Source organism: Vigna umbellata, chromosome 8 (genome assembly GCF_029865625.1).
Source record: "Vigna umbellata cultivar VRB3 chromosome 8, Vumbellata_1.0, whole genome shotgun sequence".
Taxonomy (NCBI): domain Eukaryota; kingdom Viridiplantae; phylum Streptophyta; class Magnoliopsida; order Fabales; family Fabaceae; genus Vigna; species Vigna umbellata.
In genome coordinates, this window is record NC_142172.1 from 19660984 (window position 1) to 19673435 (window position 12452).

Consider the following 12452-nt stretch of genomic DNA (forward strand, 5'->3'; position numbering starts at 1 on the left):
ATGAACTATCATTAGATGGCTAGAATTGTATGAACTATTTGATTAGGGAGAAGCCATCTAGAATGGTACATTAGAGAGTGGCATTAACAATGATGATTTGAATGTTGAATTCCTAAAATATATGAGAGTGGATGAGATGAAATTGACCCCCAACAACATATTCATTCATATATTTCCTTGAAAGTGTTTATCTTTTGTCTTTGTCATTGATCAATTCATGCATACATATTTAATTTTCGTCTTTGCATATTAAACTTCAATTATTGTGTTCTTAAGTCTTAGCTAATCAACAAATCACATAACTAAACTAGGCCGTGAGTCCTTTGGGAGAACGATACTTGGTCTTACCAAGTTTATTACTTGAAACGATTCGGTCATACTTGCCGATTGTGAAACAAGTTTGTGACATCATATTTTGGTGCTTACAAATTTGTCCATCAAGTTTTTGGCGCCGTTGCCGGGGATTCATGGTTTAACTGGTTAATTTGTGTGATTATTGATTATCTTTGACTTATTTTTTTTATTTTATTTAAATTTCGAATTTTTTTTATTTTATTTATTTTTCTGTTTATATTTTTCAGTTTGTATTTTATTTGATTTTATTTTATTTTTTCTGTTTTCTGTTTTTCTGTTTTCTGTTTTTATTTTCTGTTTTTTATTTTTCGGTTTTTATTTGATTTTATTTTATTTGATTAGATTATATTTTATTTTATTTTCTGTTTGTATTTTATTTTATTTTATTTTATGTTTTTATTTTTCTGTTTTTATTTCCTATCTTCTTATCTTTTCAATTATATCCTTTGATTTTTTTTTCTTTTCTCTATCTTTTGTGCTAACAATTGTTTTTAGGGTTTTGTGCCTAATGTCTGCAGAATGCAATTTGGTCAAGAGTTTAACTATAGGGGCACTCAATTCTACCAAAGTAATCTCAACCAATGGTGGGAACCTCACTCAAGCATGGATCAAAGCCAATTTTGGCAAGCTGCTGGACAATTTGAGAACCAACCACAACAACAATGGCAGCAACAACCCTTTCTATCAGGAAGTTTGGATAGGTTGGAGGACACCCTTCAACGATTTTTGAAAAATTCCGACTCTACTCAGAAAAGCATTGAAGAATCATGTAAAAGAATGGAGATGCAACTTCGTCACATTAGTCAGATATTAAATGATGATGTTAATACTGATGTTAACCTTAAGGAGGAAGGGCAAGTCATTATCACTGAAAGTGACAAGATTCTTGATGAGGAAAAATTAGAGGGAGATGAGGAAAGGGTAGAGAGAGAAAGAAGAGTTGAGTGAGAAAGATAAAGATGAAGAAAAAGAAAAAGAATTGGTTGAAGAGAAGAGAGAAAGAAAATTTGTGTGAAGATAAAGAAGTTGAGGAGAAAAGAGAAAGGAAGAAAAAAATAAAAGAAGAGAAAAAGAGAAAATTTAGGGAGAGAAAAAGGAAGAAAAAGAAGATGAGAGGAAAGAAGAAGAAATCACATGAAAAATCACATCCTCATCTAAAGAAGAATCATAGGAAGGAAAAGAAATTTAAGTGCTTTATGGAAATCTTCAAGAAATTGGAGATTAAAGTTCCTATGATTGAGACATGCAACAGGTTCCTGGTTTGATCAAATTTCTGAAGAAGTTCAGTAGAAAGAAGAAAAAGAAGAAGGAACTTGAGCTTGGGTCAAGCTAATGACGTTAAAAGAGCGCTTGCTGGGAGGCAACCCAGTGATTTAAAACTTTTGATTTGGTTTTGTAATTTTAATTTGTGAACATTATTTGTAATTATTTTTTGGATTTAGCATCTACTGAAGGATGCTAGGTGGTTAAGTATCTACTGAAGGATACTAAGTTTGTAACACCTACTGATGGGTGTTGGTGAGAAGATTTTGCACCTACTGATGGGTGCTGGTAAGTTTGAAACACCTACTGATGGGTGTTGGTGGATTTTGGGTCAGGCTCGTGACGTTAAACAAGCGCTACCTGGGAGGCAACCCAGTTGATTGATTGTTTTCTGTTTGTTTATTTTTAGGATTTGCATAAGCATTTTTAACATTGAATTGCAGGGAACCTATGAGGGGTATGCTAGGAAGGCACGTAGGTCAAGAAAAGAAGGAGAAGGGCACATCACGAAAGTGCCGCTGAGCGGCAATTACCGCTGAGCGGTACTATCGCAGATGGGCTTAAGTTCCCCTTAGCGGAACCCGAGCCCATTGGGGTATTTTTAAACCCTAAGCTGCGCGTTTTTACATTCTTTCAAGCTCTTCTCTGCACTAAACTCCCACAATCTCCTCTTAGGTTTCCACATCTTTTTACTCTTCCCTCTTTAGAAAATTTCTCTTCCACTCACTTTTACACTAGTGTGCTATCAAAGTTTGGGGTTGGAAGAGAGCATTCTAGTTTGGAAGCATTCTCATATCATCTAGCATCTCCACCCAAGTAAGTAAAATGCATTTTGTTCATTCTAGGGTTCTTGAATTGACTGTGATTGTCAAAGCATGAATATTTAGGGGTTTTGATTTCTATGCATGATTTGATGATATATTTGATGTTTGAACCGATTAAACTGCTTGATTATGAACTGGAAAACTGAAAATTGCATTTGGGTGGAGTTAGGACAGTTTAAAAACGAGATTTGCAAAAATCTGCAGATCACCGCTGAGCGGCATTTACCGCTGAGCGGCACTCTGCCAGATTTGCTTTTTCTGGTTTGTTGCGTGTTTGAATGTGGCACTGGTGGCGCTGAGGGGAAATTCTGGCCCTCAGCGGTGGTTTAGCTTCAAAGGAGTTTTGTTTTGTGTTTACTAATGATTAACATCATGTTCTGTGGTTTTGGATTTATGTTTGAATGCAGGAATGGCATCCTCTTCAGGAAAGAGATTGAAAACCATGGCAACCAAGAGAAAGGAAAAGGAACCAGAGCAGCCCCATAATGGCAGGTTCCTCTCTAGGAAACATGAGAAGCACTTTAGGGTGGTTCAGGACAGGAGACTTCTAATGGAGAGAAAGGTTGGAATGATACCTAACTTTGCTCCTCAATTTGGAGAGCAAGTGTTAGGGAATGATTGGGGAAGCTAGCCACTTATCCATCACCTGCCAACATAGCTGTGGTGAAAGAATTCTACACCAATGCAAAGAAGATTGGTGATTATCCAGCTGAGAATTATTTGGGCTATGTTAGAGGCCATGCTATCAGGTATGATCCTGACTCCATCAATAACTTTCTGGATACTGTGTGGGCTGGTGAGCAATGCCAGTTTGCTCTTAGCATGGAGGAAGGTGCTGACTTTGAGGATGTTGAGAGAGTATTGTGCATACCTGGAGGACACTTCCAAAGGAATAGATCTGGCTCAGTGGTTAATATTAGGAGGACAGATTTGACTCCTCTTGCAAAGTATTGGATGGCATTTTCTCATGCCAACATTCAGCCATGTTCACATGTGTCAGATATTACTCTCAGCAGGGCACTCTTCATCTACTGTGCTATCAGAAACTTGAATGTTAATATTGGGCAGGTGATAGCTGATGAGATTAGTGTGTGTGCTAACACCTCAAACAACAAAGCACCACTGGGACATCCTTCTTTGATCACTCACCTTTGCAAGCTAGCTGGGGTGGACACTTCTGTTCCACCATTTGAGAGGCCAAGAAAAGCTATAGATGAGGCCTATTACAGACAGTACTGTGGAGGTGAGGAGGCAGCCCAGCCAGTGCCACCACGCCAGGCTCGTAGAGAGAGAAGGCCAGCACAGAGCAGGACTTCTGCTGATACTCATGAGGCAGAACCATTCCAGATGAGGGACATGTATATGTCTCTTATAGGTGCTCAGTTGCAGTCCATCCACAGAGGGCAGGTGGCCACGGCTGAGATGATAGTGGGGATGTATGATACCCCTCCAGCACACAGGTGGACTATGGATGAATTCCATAATGTGGTAGCTTGGCCAGAAGAACCATGGCATGGAGGAGCTGAAGCAGCTGAAGCTTCAGCCCGAGACATGGATGAAGATGAAGCTGAGGAGGAGGATGCATTTGATGAAGATGATGATGAGAAAGAGGAAGATACAGAGAGCTCGGACTGATGAGGAGCTGAGATAGCATTTACTGATGAATGCTATCATATGATTATGCTTTTGTGGTTTAAGTTTTCTGAACTTATTTGTTTTTGTTTTTAGATTAGGGTTTGATGTACTCTATTGAACACCTGGTTTGTTATGATGGTTTGCTATTAACTGTGATTGTGTGATAAGTAATGCTTGATGATGCTTATTGATTGATTGATGTTGAGATGATGTGCACATTAAAATGCTTATACAGGTGATTCACAAGCTTTGTGAACAAATGCATAATATCATGATTGTGATTGTGAAATTAAGCAGGATGTGCATGTCAAATGTGAATGAGCTTATATGTGAGGTTTTGAGCTCCAGAGTTGTTATTGTTGAATGCTATTACTTTGAAAGCATGAATGACTTTGCCCAGGTTTTCTATGATTGAATCAATTGCTTGTTTTGCATCATATGATCAAAGGCCGTGTTTTTGAAACCCTTTTTATTGGCCAAATTCATAAAGTTAGCCTTCTAAAAGAGAACACGTTGTGTTCTATCCTTTGAACCCTTAGCCTTAAATATACACTGAACACCCTTGATTGAAAATCTTTACCTTGAGTTAAGTAGAAGATCTTGTGTGGTATTGTTAAATGTTCAAGTTTGGGGTTATTGGGGAAACATGAAAAAGGAAAAAGCATTGAGCTAAGAGCTAAAAAGTAAGAATATGCAAAGAAAAGAAAAGAAAAAGAAGCAAAGCTCAATGCAAATGCAAAAGCAAAGGCAAAAGAAAGTTGGGAATGAATAAGAAGATTGTGTTGTTATGATTCTCTTAACTCAAGGATTTTGTGATCCAGAAAAACCAATTTTCTTGTTAGCCCAGCCACATTATAAGCCATTGAAAAGTCCTTGTGATGATGCATGCTTGTGAATGTATTTGATTGTGGTTAAATGAAAGGCAAAGTTGATTCATGTGACATTGTGATAGTGGAGTGAATGAGTGAAACACTTTACCTCTTATACACTTGTGTGTTGAGTGAAACACTTTACCTAGTGAGGAAATATTCCATAAGCACATGAACATCCATGCTTAATTGATTGATCATTCATGAAAAATAGCATTTGTTGGAATTTAAATGACTTTGTGAACACTAAAGCATGTGCACATCTTGATTGAACTCTTGGTCTAAGTTTGAGTGAAGTTATTACTTATCTTGAAAAGAGGATTTTGAATGAATGAACCATCATATGAATTGGTTGGAGATGGAGTTACATTTATTTGCTTGAGGACAAGCAAAGTTCTAAGTTTGGGGTTGTGATAACAGTTGAAAAACTGTTATTTCATGCTTAAAGTTGATACTAAAAGCAACCTTTAGACTTAGAAACTAGCTTGAAATCATGCCTTTTGTTTATATTTTCAGAAATAAGAGGCTGGACAGGTTTATGCTTGATTTAAGTGTTTTTGTGCAGGTTTTGAGGTGAATTTGGTGAAAGAAGTGAAGAATAAGAGAGAGGACATTAGAAAAGACAAGAAAGAGTGCAAAAAGGAGAAGTCGAAGGCACCGCTCAGCGGCAAACTACCGCTGAGCGGCACTCAAGAGGTGACGTTGGAACCGCTGAGGGGCAAAATGGCCGCTGAGGGGAAGAAAGAAGACGCGCAATCACCGCTGAGCGGTAAATACCGCTGAGCGGCACTTTTTGGGCTTGGACTTTTGTAATCTTTTGTAACTCTAGATTAGTATATAAGGGCTTGCACGTCCTATAGTTAGTATCTTTGGCAGAAACGAGGCAAACACTCTCTTTTCACCCCTTGGGGGTAGATTGGGAGATGGTGACAGCTCTCCTCTTCTCTTTCTCGGGTTTTTCTATCTCTTTCATTCTTTCATTGTTATTCATCTAGGTTCACCATGAATATGGTGAACTAAACCTTGTATGTTTGTTGGGGAATCAAAGTAATCTCTTGAAGCTCTCATATATGGATTTGTTGAGTACATCTTTGAATTAAGACATATGCTTTCTTTCATCATTAGTTAGGGTTTTTCCTCTTTGCTCAATGCTTGCATTGTTTAACTCATTCTAATGCATGATTATTGGTTTTGTTGATACGGACACGTACGGGGAAATCTAGATCCGGGGAATTTCTCCCAATATTATACTGACAATATTATATTGGTTGCCTTTAAGCTCCTGCACTCATGAACTAATCATTAGGAATTCTAGGAATTGTATGAACTATTTGATTAGGGAGAAGCCATCTAGAATGGTACATTAGAGAGTGGCATTAACAATGATGATTTGAATGTTGAATTCCTAAAATATATGAGAGTGGATGAGATGAAATTGACCCCCAACAACATATTCATTCATATATTTCCTTGAAAGTGTTTATCTTTTGTCTTTGTCATTGATCAATTCATGCATACATATTTAATTTTCGTCTTTGCATATTAAACTTCAATTATTGTGTTCTTAAGTCTTAGCTAATCACAAATCACATAACTAAACTAGGCCGTGAGTCCTTTGGGAGAACGATACTTGGTCTTACCAAGTTTATTACTTGAAACGATTCGGTCATACTTGCCGATTGTGAAACAAGTTTGTGACATCATATTTTGGTGCTTACAAATTTGTCCATCACTTGGCACCTTAGGGTTTTGTGTGGACCCCACCCTCATTAAAGGGGGAGACACACGGCCTTTAGGTTAGGCCGCCACTTGACACGGACCACTTACTCTTTCATTTTTCTTCTTGACCTTGGTTTTTTTTTCGAGAACGCTGTTTTGATAATGAATGAAGAACAAAAATTCTCTTTTTCTTGGAGGATGAAACAGTGATTCATTGTGTGTGATGGGTGATTTCATCTTCAAGTAAAAAAATGTTGTGCCCTTGTTTTATTCTGCTACACTATGCACGTTATTTTTCTTAGCTTGGAGAAATGATGATTTAACTTGGGGAGGGGCTGGAACGTTTTTTTTTAGTATTCACTTTTCAAAAAGAGAGGCGCTGATTCCAGTAGCTGCACGGTGATGGTTGGAAACTTTGAAGGAAGCACACGGTCGGTACAACATTCACGTTGTTGAGTTGGAGAAAAGAGAAGGGCTGGAATGAATGGTGTGCACGGTCCAGCAGTAGAGCATTAGGTGAATTCTTTTAGAAGCTTTCGGTCCAGCAAGGCAACGTATTGGAGAGCAGAAGCAGTCCACGCTGATGCTAGAATGGAGAGGAGGAGCTGATTTCATTTTGAAGTTTAAAGCGGTGTTGAATGGAGAATGGGCAGCAGCTATCACGGGCACGTTGTTGAGCTAGAAGAGAGTGGTGTGCACGGTGCAAGCTGCTGGAAGGCTGATTAAAGAAGAGTTCTGGTTGAGTTTTGATGAGCACGAGCATGCAACAGAGAATGGAGTTTAGCTTCAATAGGAGGGATAAGTTTGTTCGGTTTTGCTAAAATGATGAAGTGTTGAACGGTGGCAGTGAGTGGTCATTGAAGAGTAAATCATTGTATTGAAAATTCAGAAAACGTTTCTCTAGAAGTGTGACACATGTCGTGATGGATTTAAAAAGTAATGAAGGTGGAAACTAGATGGTATTAGGTGTCACGGTTTTGAAAGGAAGAAGGAAGAGGGGTCTTGGTTTTTGAATTCTGCACGGTTCTTACCCCTTCTTCCAGAGAGTTTCTCGGCAATTGGTTTGGAGTAGAAGGGAGCATCTTCTTTTTGGATGAGAATTGTGAAATCTTTATTTAAAGAATGTAGTGTGGTCACGTGAAGTGTAGCTAGCTTGTTTCTATTTAAATTCTTTCTTAGTTGAAGTGCCACGGCTGCTGGAAGAAAAGTTATTGGCTTTTCCAATTGTTGAGAAATAAAGAAATGATTTAATTTGAGAAGTAATTCAATTAAGAGGTTTTGTTTGGGAAGCACGAAGGAGTGGTGTGTTGTCTCAGTTTGGGAGAATTAAATGGAGGCAAGTGGTTGATTGATAGGAGAAAAACACTTGGTGCGTTTTGGAAGCAATACACGGCCGAAAAGTGTAAGCTGCACTTTGGTCTTTCTTTGCACAATTTTACTAAAAGAAGATAAAGGAAACATATGCAAGATGCTTGGTTATGTCTAGTTCTACGCGTGCTGGTTCTGGAAAAGTGATCAATGAGGTGATTATTTGGCTTGAATTTTATTTCGATGCTTTTCAATTTATCCGCAACCAAAAACATTTTCAAAACCCCCCCACTACGTGTTGATCTGAGACTGAACCCAATTTGGTCCTTGAGAGACGACTTAGGAGTCACTTCCTAGTCTATACTGCATTATTTAATATGCAATAAAATTTGACTGCGGTACAATCAGCTAGAAGATTTAAAGTGACCTAAAACCACACAAAGACAGCAAGCACGGTGCAAAATCTGATCAAAAACTGTGACAGCATTGTTTAGTGAATTTTGAAACAACTCAACAACTCATTTTGCAAATATGTGATTGATTGGAGTTACTATCACTTGAAACATGCTTAAAATCATAAAAGAAACTTGTCTCAAGTTTTAGATACAACAAAACTGGCAGAAACAGTATGCACCAAATCAATGTAGAAATGAATTCTGATGCAGAATTTGAAACTAGATTTTATGAACTCAACCACACATTTTGCTTTTCTGAGTTTAATATGAGTTTGTACACTTGTAGCAATGCTTAACAACACCAAGGAAACTTGCACAAAGCTTTAGAAGCAAGAAATCTGGTCTGAAACAGATTAAAGTACAGATACCAGATTTGAAAAGATTATGCAGAATTTTGTGAAAATTGACGCAAATGTTGGATGCTTTAGCTCATATAATCCAAGCTAGACATTGTCTCTTTGCCTTTGTGGATTGATTCATTGCTAAACGTGCATCTAATACACAGTGTGAAAATGAAAATTGAAAGCTAGAACATAATCAAACATTTGAAACAGAAACAACACTGCACATAAGGCACATGACTGAGACAAAACTGGAAAAGATGAATAAAGCTGGATTTGAACTCAAACAAACAAAGTGCACCGATTAAAATGATGATGAAACTCTAAGGAACAACTGAATGAACACAAATAGCAAGCTCAAGTACGAATTAAGCCAAACAGAATTAAAAAAAATTGATAAAACAGTGACAAAGTTGACAGCACATGACAGAAAAAAAAAATGAAGAAAAGAGCAACTTAGCTCGTTGAAGCACAACATGGACGTGCTGGCTCTTGATACCAAATGATGGAAGCTACTCCAGGATATGCAGAAGAAGCTCCAAAACTCAGAGAAGTGGCAGCGGATTGAGAGAATGCAGTGGAATTTCTGGATGCACGGAAGGTGTTTGATAATATGCTGGAGGTGTTTGAGTGGTTGTGTTTGGTAGAATTCTAGCTCAGCAAGCTTTGCAAAGGGGAAAGAAGCTAGAGGAGGTGCTAGATAACAAAGCACAAGGTTGAACTTGAGAGTGAAAGTTGAAAATTGGCAGCATTTCTTTACTACAAATCAAGTTACATTTACAAGTGATGAAGCTCTCTATTTATAGAAGAAGGAGAGCTTCTAAAACGTATTGTGCAAGTTATTTTAAATGTGCACATGCTGTAAAACAGATAGAGGAAGCTTGGGCAGCAAGCTATAATTGCCAACTCAGCAAAGCAATTGAAGAAGATGGAGTTGTTGTCTTTGGTGTTGAACGTAATGCAAAAGCCGTGGGCACCATCCATTTGTGCTTCTTTGCTTTTCTTACGTGGCAGCCCTTTTAATTTGCATAGACATGGTTCCTCCCTTTTATTAATATTCTACAAAAGCAATGTAAAAGTATTTAGCAAAGAGAAAGAGAACTTAGTAAGTAATACTCCATAAGAGTAAGGTAGTGAGTGCTCCCTCTTCCTCTTGGATTCTCTTGGACATGGCTCTTGTTAAAGGTCCTATGTTAAGCTTAGATGGTTCTCCATCAGTTAAACTCGATAGAAACCCTAGAAATGGAAGAAAACCCAATATGAACCGATTAATCAGTTCAAAATGAAGGAATGGCTGACGCGTATGAAAGCAGCGTCGTGGAAGTGAGAGAAATAAGGTGGAGCACGGTGGAATTCAAGGAAAATGAAAATGGAGGCAGTGTGCAAGGAAGGTGGCTAGAGGGAGTCTTTGAACTCTCTAGCATGTGACTTTCAAGAGAGAATTATTTCTGATGGTCAGAAATTCAAATTCTCATTAAGCTCAAAAGTGTAAATACAAGAGAGGAGCTGGGTATTTATAGTAACCCATGCTCCTTAAGAGCTAAGCTATGAAAGGTAAAAAAATACAAAAGGAGGACTACGTCAAACAGGATTCCATCATACCCTCTCTTAAAAAAAAGATTTGTCCTCAAATCTGGCAATCGCCTTATGAAGAAGCTCCACACAATCTTTGGGAGCATGACCATCTTGGAGTGGCCTTATTCTTTTATATTCACTTTTTCTTCCTCCTGGATCAAACACAAATCTGCAATAAACATCAAATATATTTTCAATTAATATCAATCGAAGAAAGAACTTTTCTATAAAAACAAGGAAATAAGGACTTCTAATATTTTGTTTTGTAGTCTTTGTAAATTTTAGAAGTCCAAATTCACTTTTGTCTTGAGTTATTTCTTTCCTTAAATATAAGAATAACTCAAGATATGAATTGCCATATTTTGAAAAGGTTTGCATGGAATATGAAATGACAATTTGTTTGAAAGAAAAGTTAAAAATTGAAAAATATTCAATTATTGGAAAAGAAGTAAAGATTTGGAAACCTTCCCTTTTAGGTTCCATGGTCTTTAAAAGAATAGGATTTGTCATCAGTAACAATTTCTCCTTTCTTTCTTCTCTCTTTCTTGCCTTTCTCTCTTTTCTTCTTCTTTTCTCTCTTCTTCTATTCTTTTATCTTCTTCTCTTTCTTCCTTTTTTTCTTCTCTTCTTCTTCTCTCTTCTTCTCTTCTTAATTCCTCTCTTTTTCTCTCTTCTCTTTTCTTTATTTCTTCTCTCTCTCTCTCTCTTCTTTCCTTTCTTCCTTTTCTTTTCTCTCAATCTCTCTTTCTCTTTTCTTATCCTTGATCTCTTTAATCTTGCCCCAAATTCTAATTCTCTACGAAGAAACCCATGATCATTTAAACGCTTAAGAAATAATTTTCCATCATCAATGCAATCCCTAATTAGTTCTTGGTTTCTTTTAATGCTTGAAGGCACAAACTTTCTTCTCATGCAAGCTTTTAAATCACGCCAATCACGTATGGAGGACTTTCTACCTTTCCTAACATGATATTGTCTTTCATTCCACCACTCTCTTGCATGCACTTCTAACTTAGAGAGATATATACTAAGAACATAATATTCACTCTCTTCATAAAACCAAGGATTTATTTTTATCAATTTCTTTTTCCCAAGCTAGGTATGTTAATGCACCTATGTCTTTACCAAAGGATGGAAGATTCCTAGCTTGTTTAAACATTTCATCAACTTTATCTAACCTAGAAGACCTATATGAACTATAAGAAGACATCTTTGTTTTTAAAAGGTTTCTTAATCTAAAGGGTTCAAAACTTTCACTTAGACAAGTCCCAGGTAAGAGAGGTGAGCTAAAGAGCTGCTTAAGTACCAAGTCTTGCCTTGCCAGAAATGTCTTAGGCTACTAACTAATTACCCCTTAAACTAAAATCACCTTTAGAAACAAAGTACACAACTCAAACAATCACAAACAATTAAACACTAAAAGACTAGACTCTTCGGACTCTAATGTGAAAAGGCTTAGAGTTTAATCCCTTTTAGCCTAAATCACCCCTAAACGTAAAACACAAAGCAAATCAATATTAAAGTCTACTCTTATGGTGAGGCTTGTTGCTTTGTCTAACAAGACACACTCACATGTCTAGCTATGCTAAAATTAAAGCAAGTAAAGTTGCCAAGAGTTTGAAAGAGCACTAAGGACTCTTCCAAGGCAATTGGACTTTATAAAAGGCCCTTTTACAAAACAAGCTAAAGCTAACAGTAGGCTAACACAAGCCTATTATAAACAATTTGAAGAAAACAATTACAAAAGAAAACAACTATGCTAAGCTGCTATGGTCCTGGTCCACTTCATTCAGCTTTGTTGCTCAACTTTGTTGTTGCTGGAATCAATTCTCTTGAATCTCCTTGCCAATCTCATCCTACAATCAATTGCACAAAGTTTATGTCACTTAAAAACCCTTAGTTAAGCATATTGCACAAAAAGATATAGGGTAGTAAGAACTTCCCTTTCTCTTGGCTACACAAGCTTTCCAATCTTTCTAGTGAAATTTTGTTGCTGCTCAGTTAAACTCGTACATTGAATTCCAATGAAAGCAACTCTGCACAGATAATTCACACCAATTCAGCAGATCATGCAATCCAACAATGCTATTAATTTCCAGCTAAGACAGA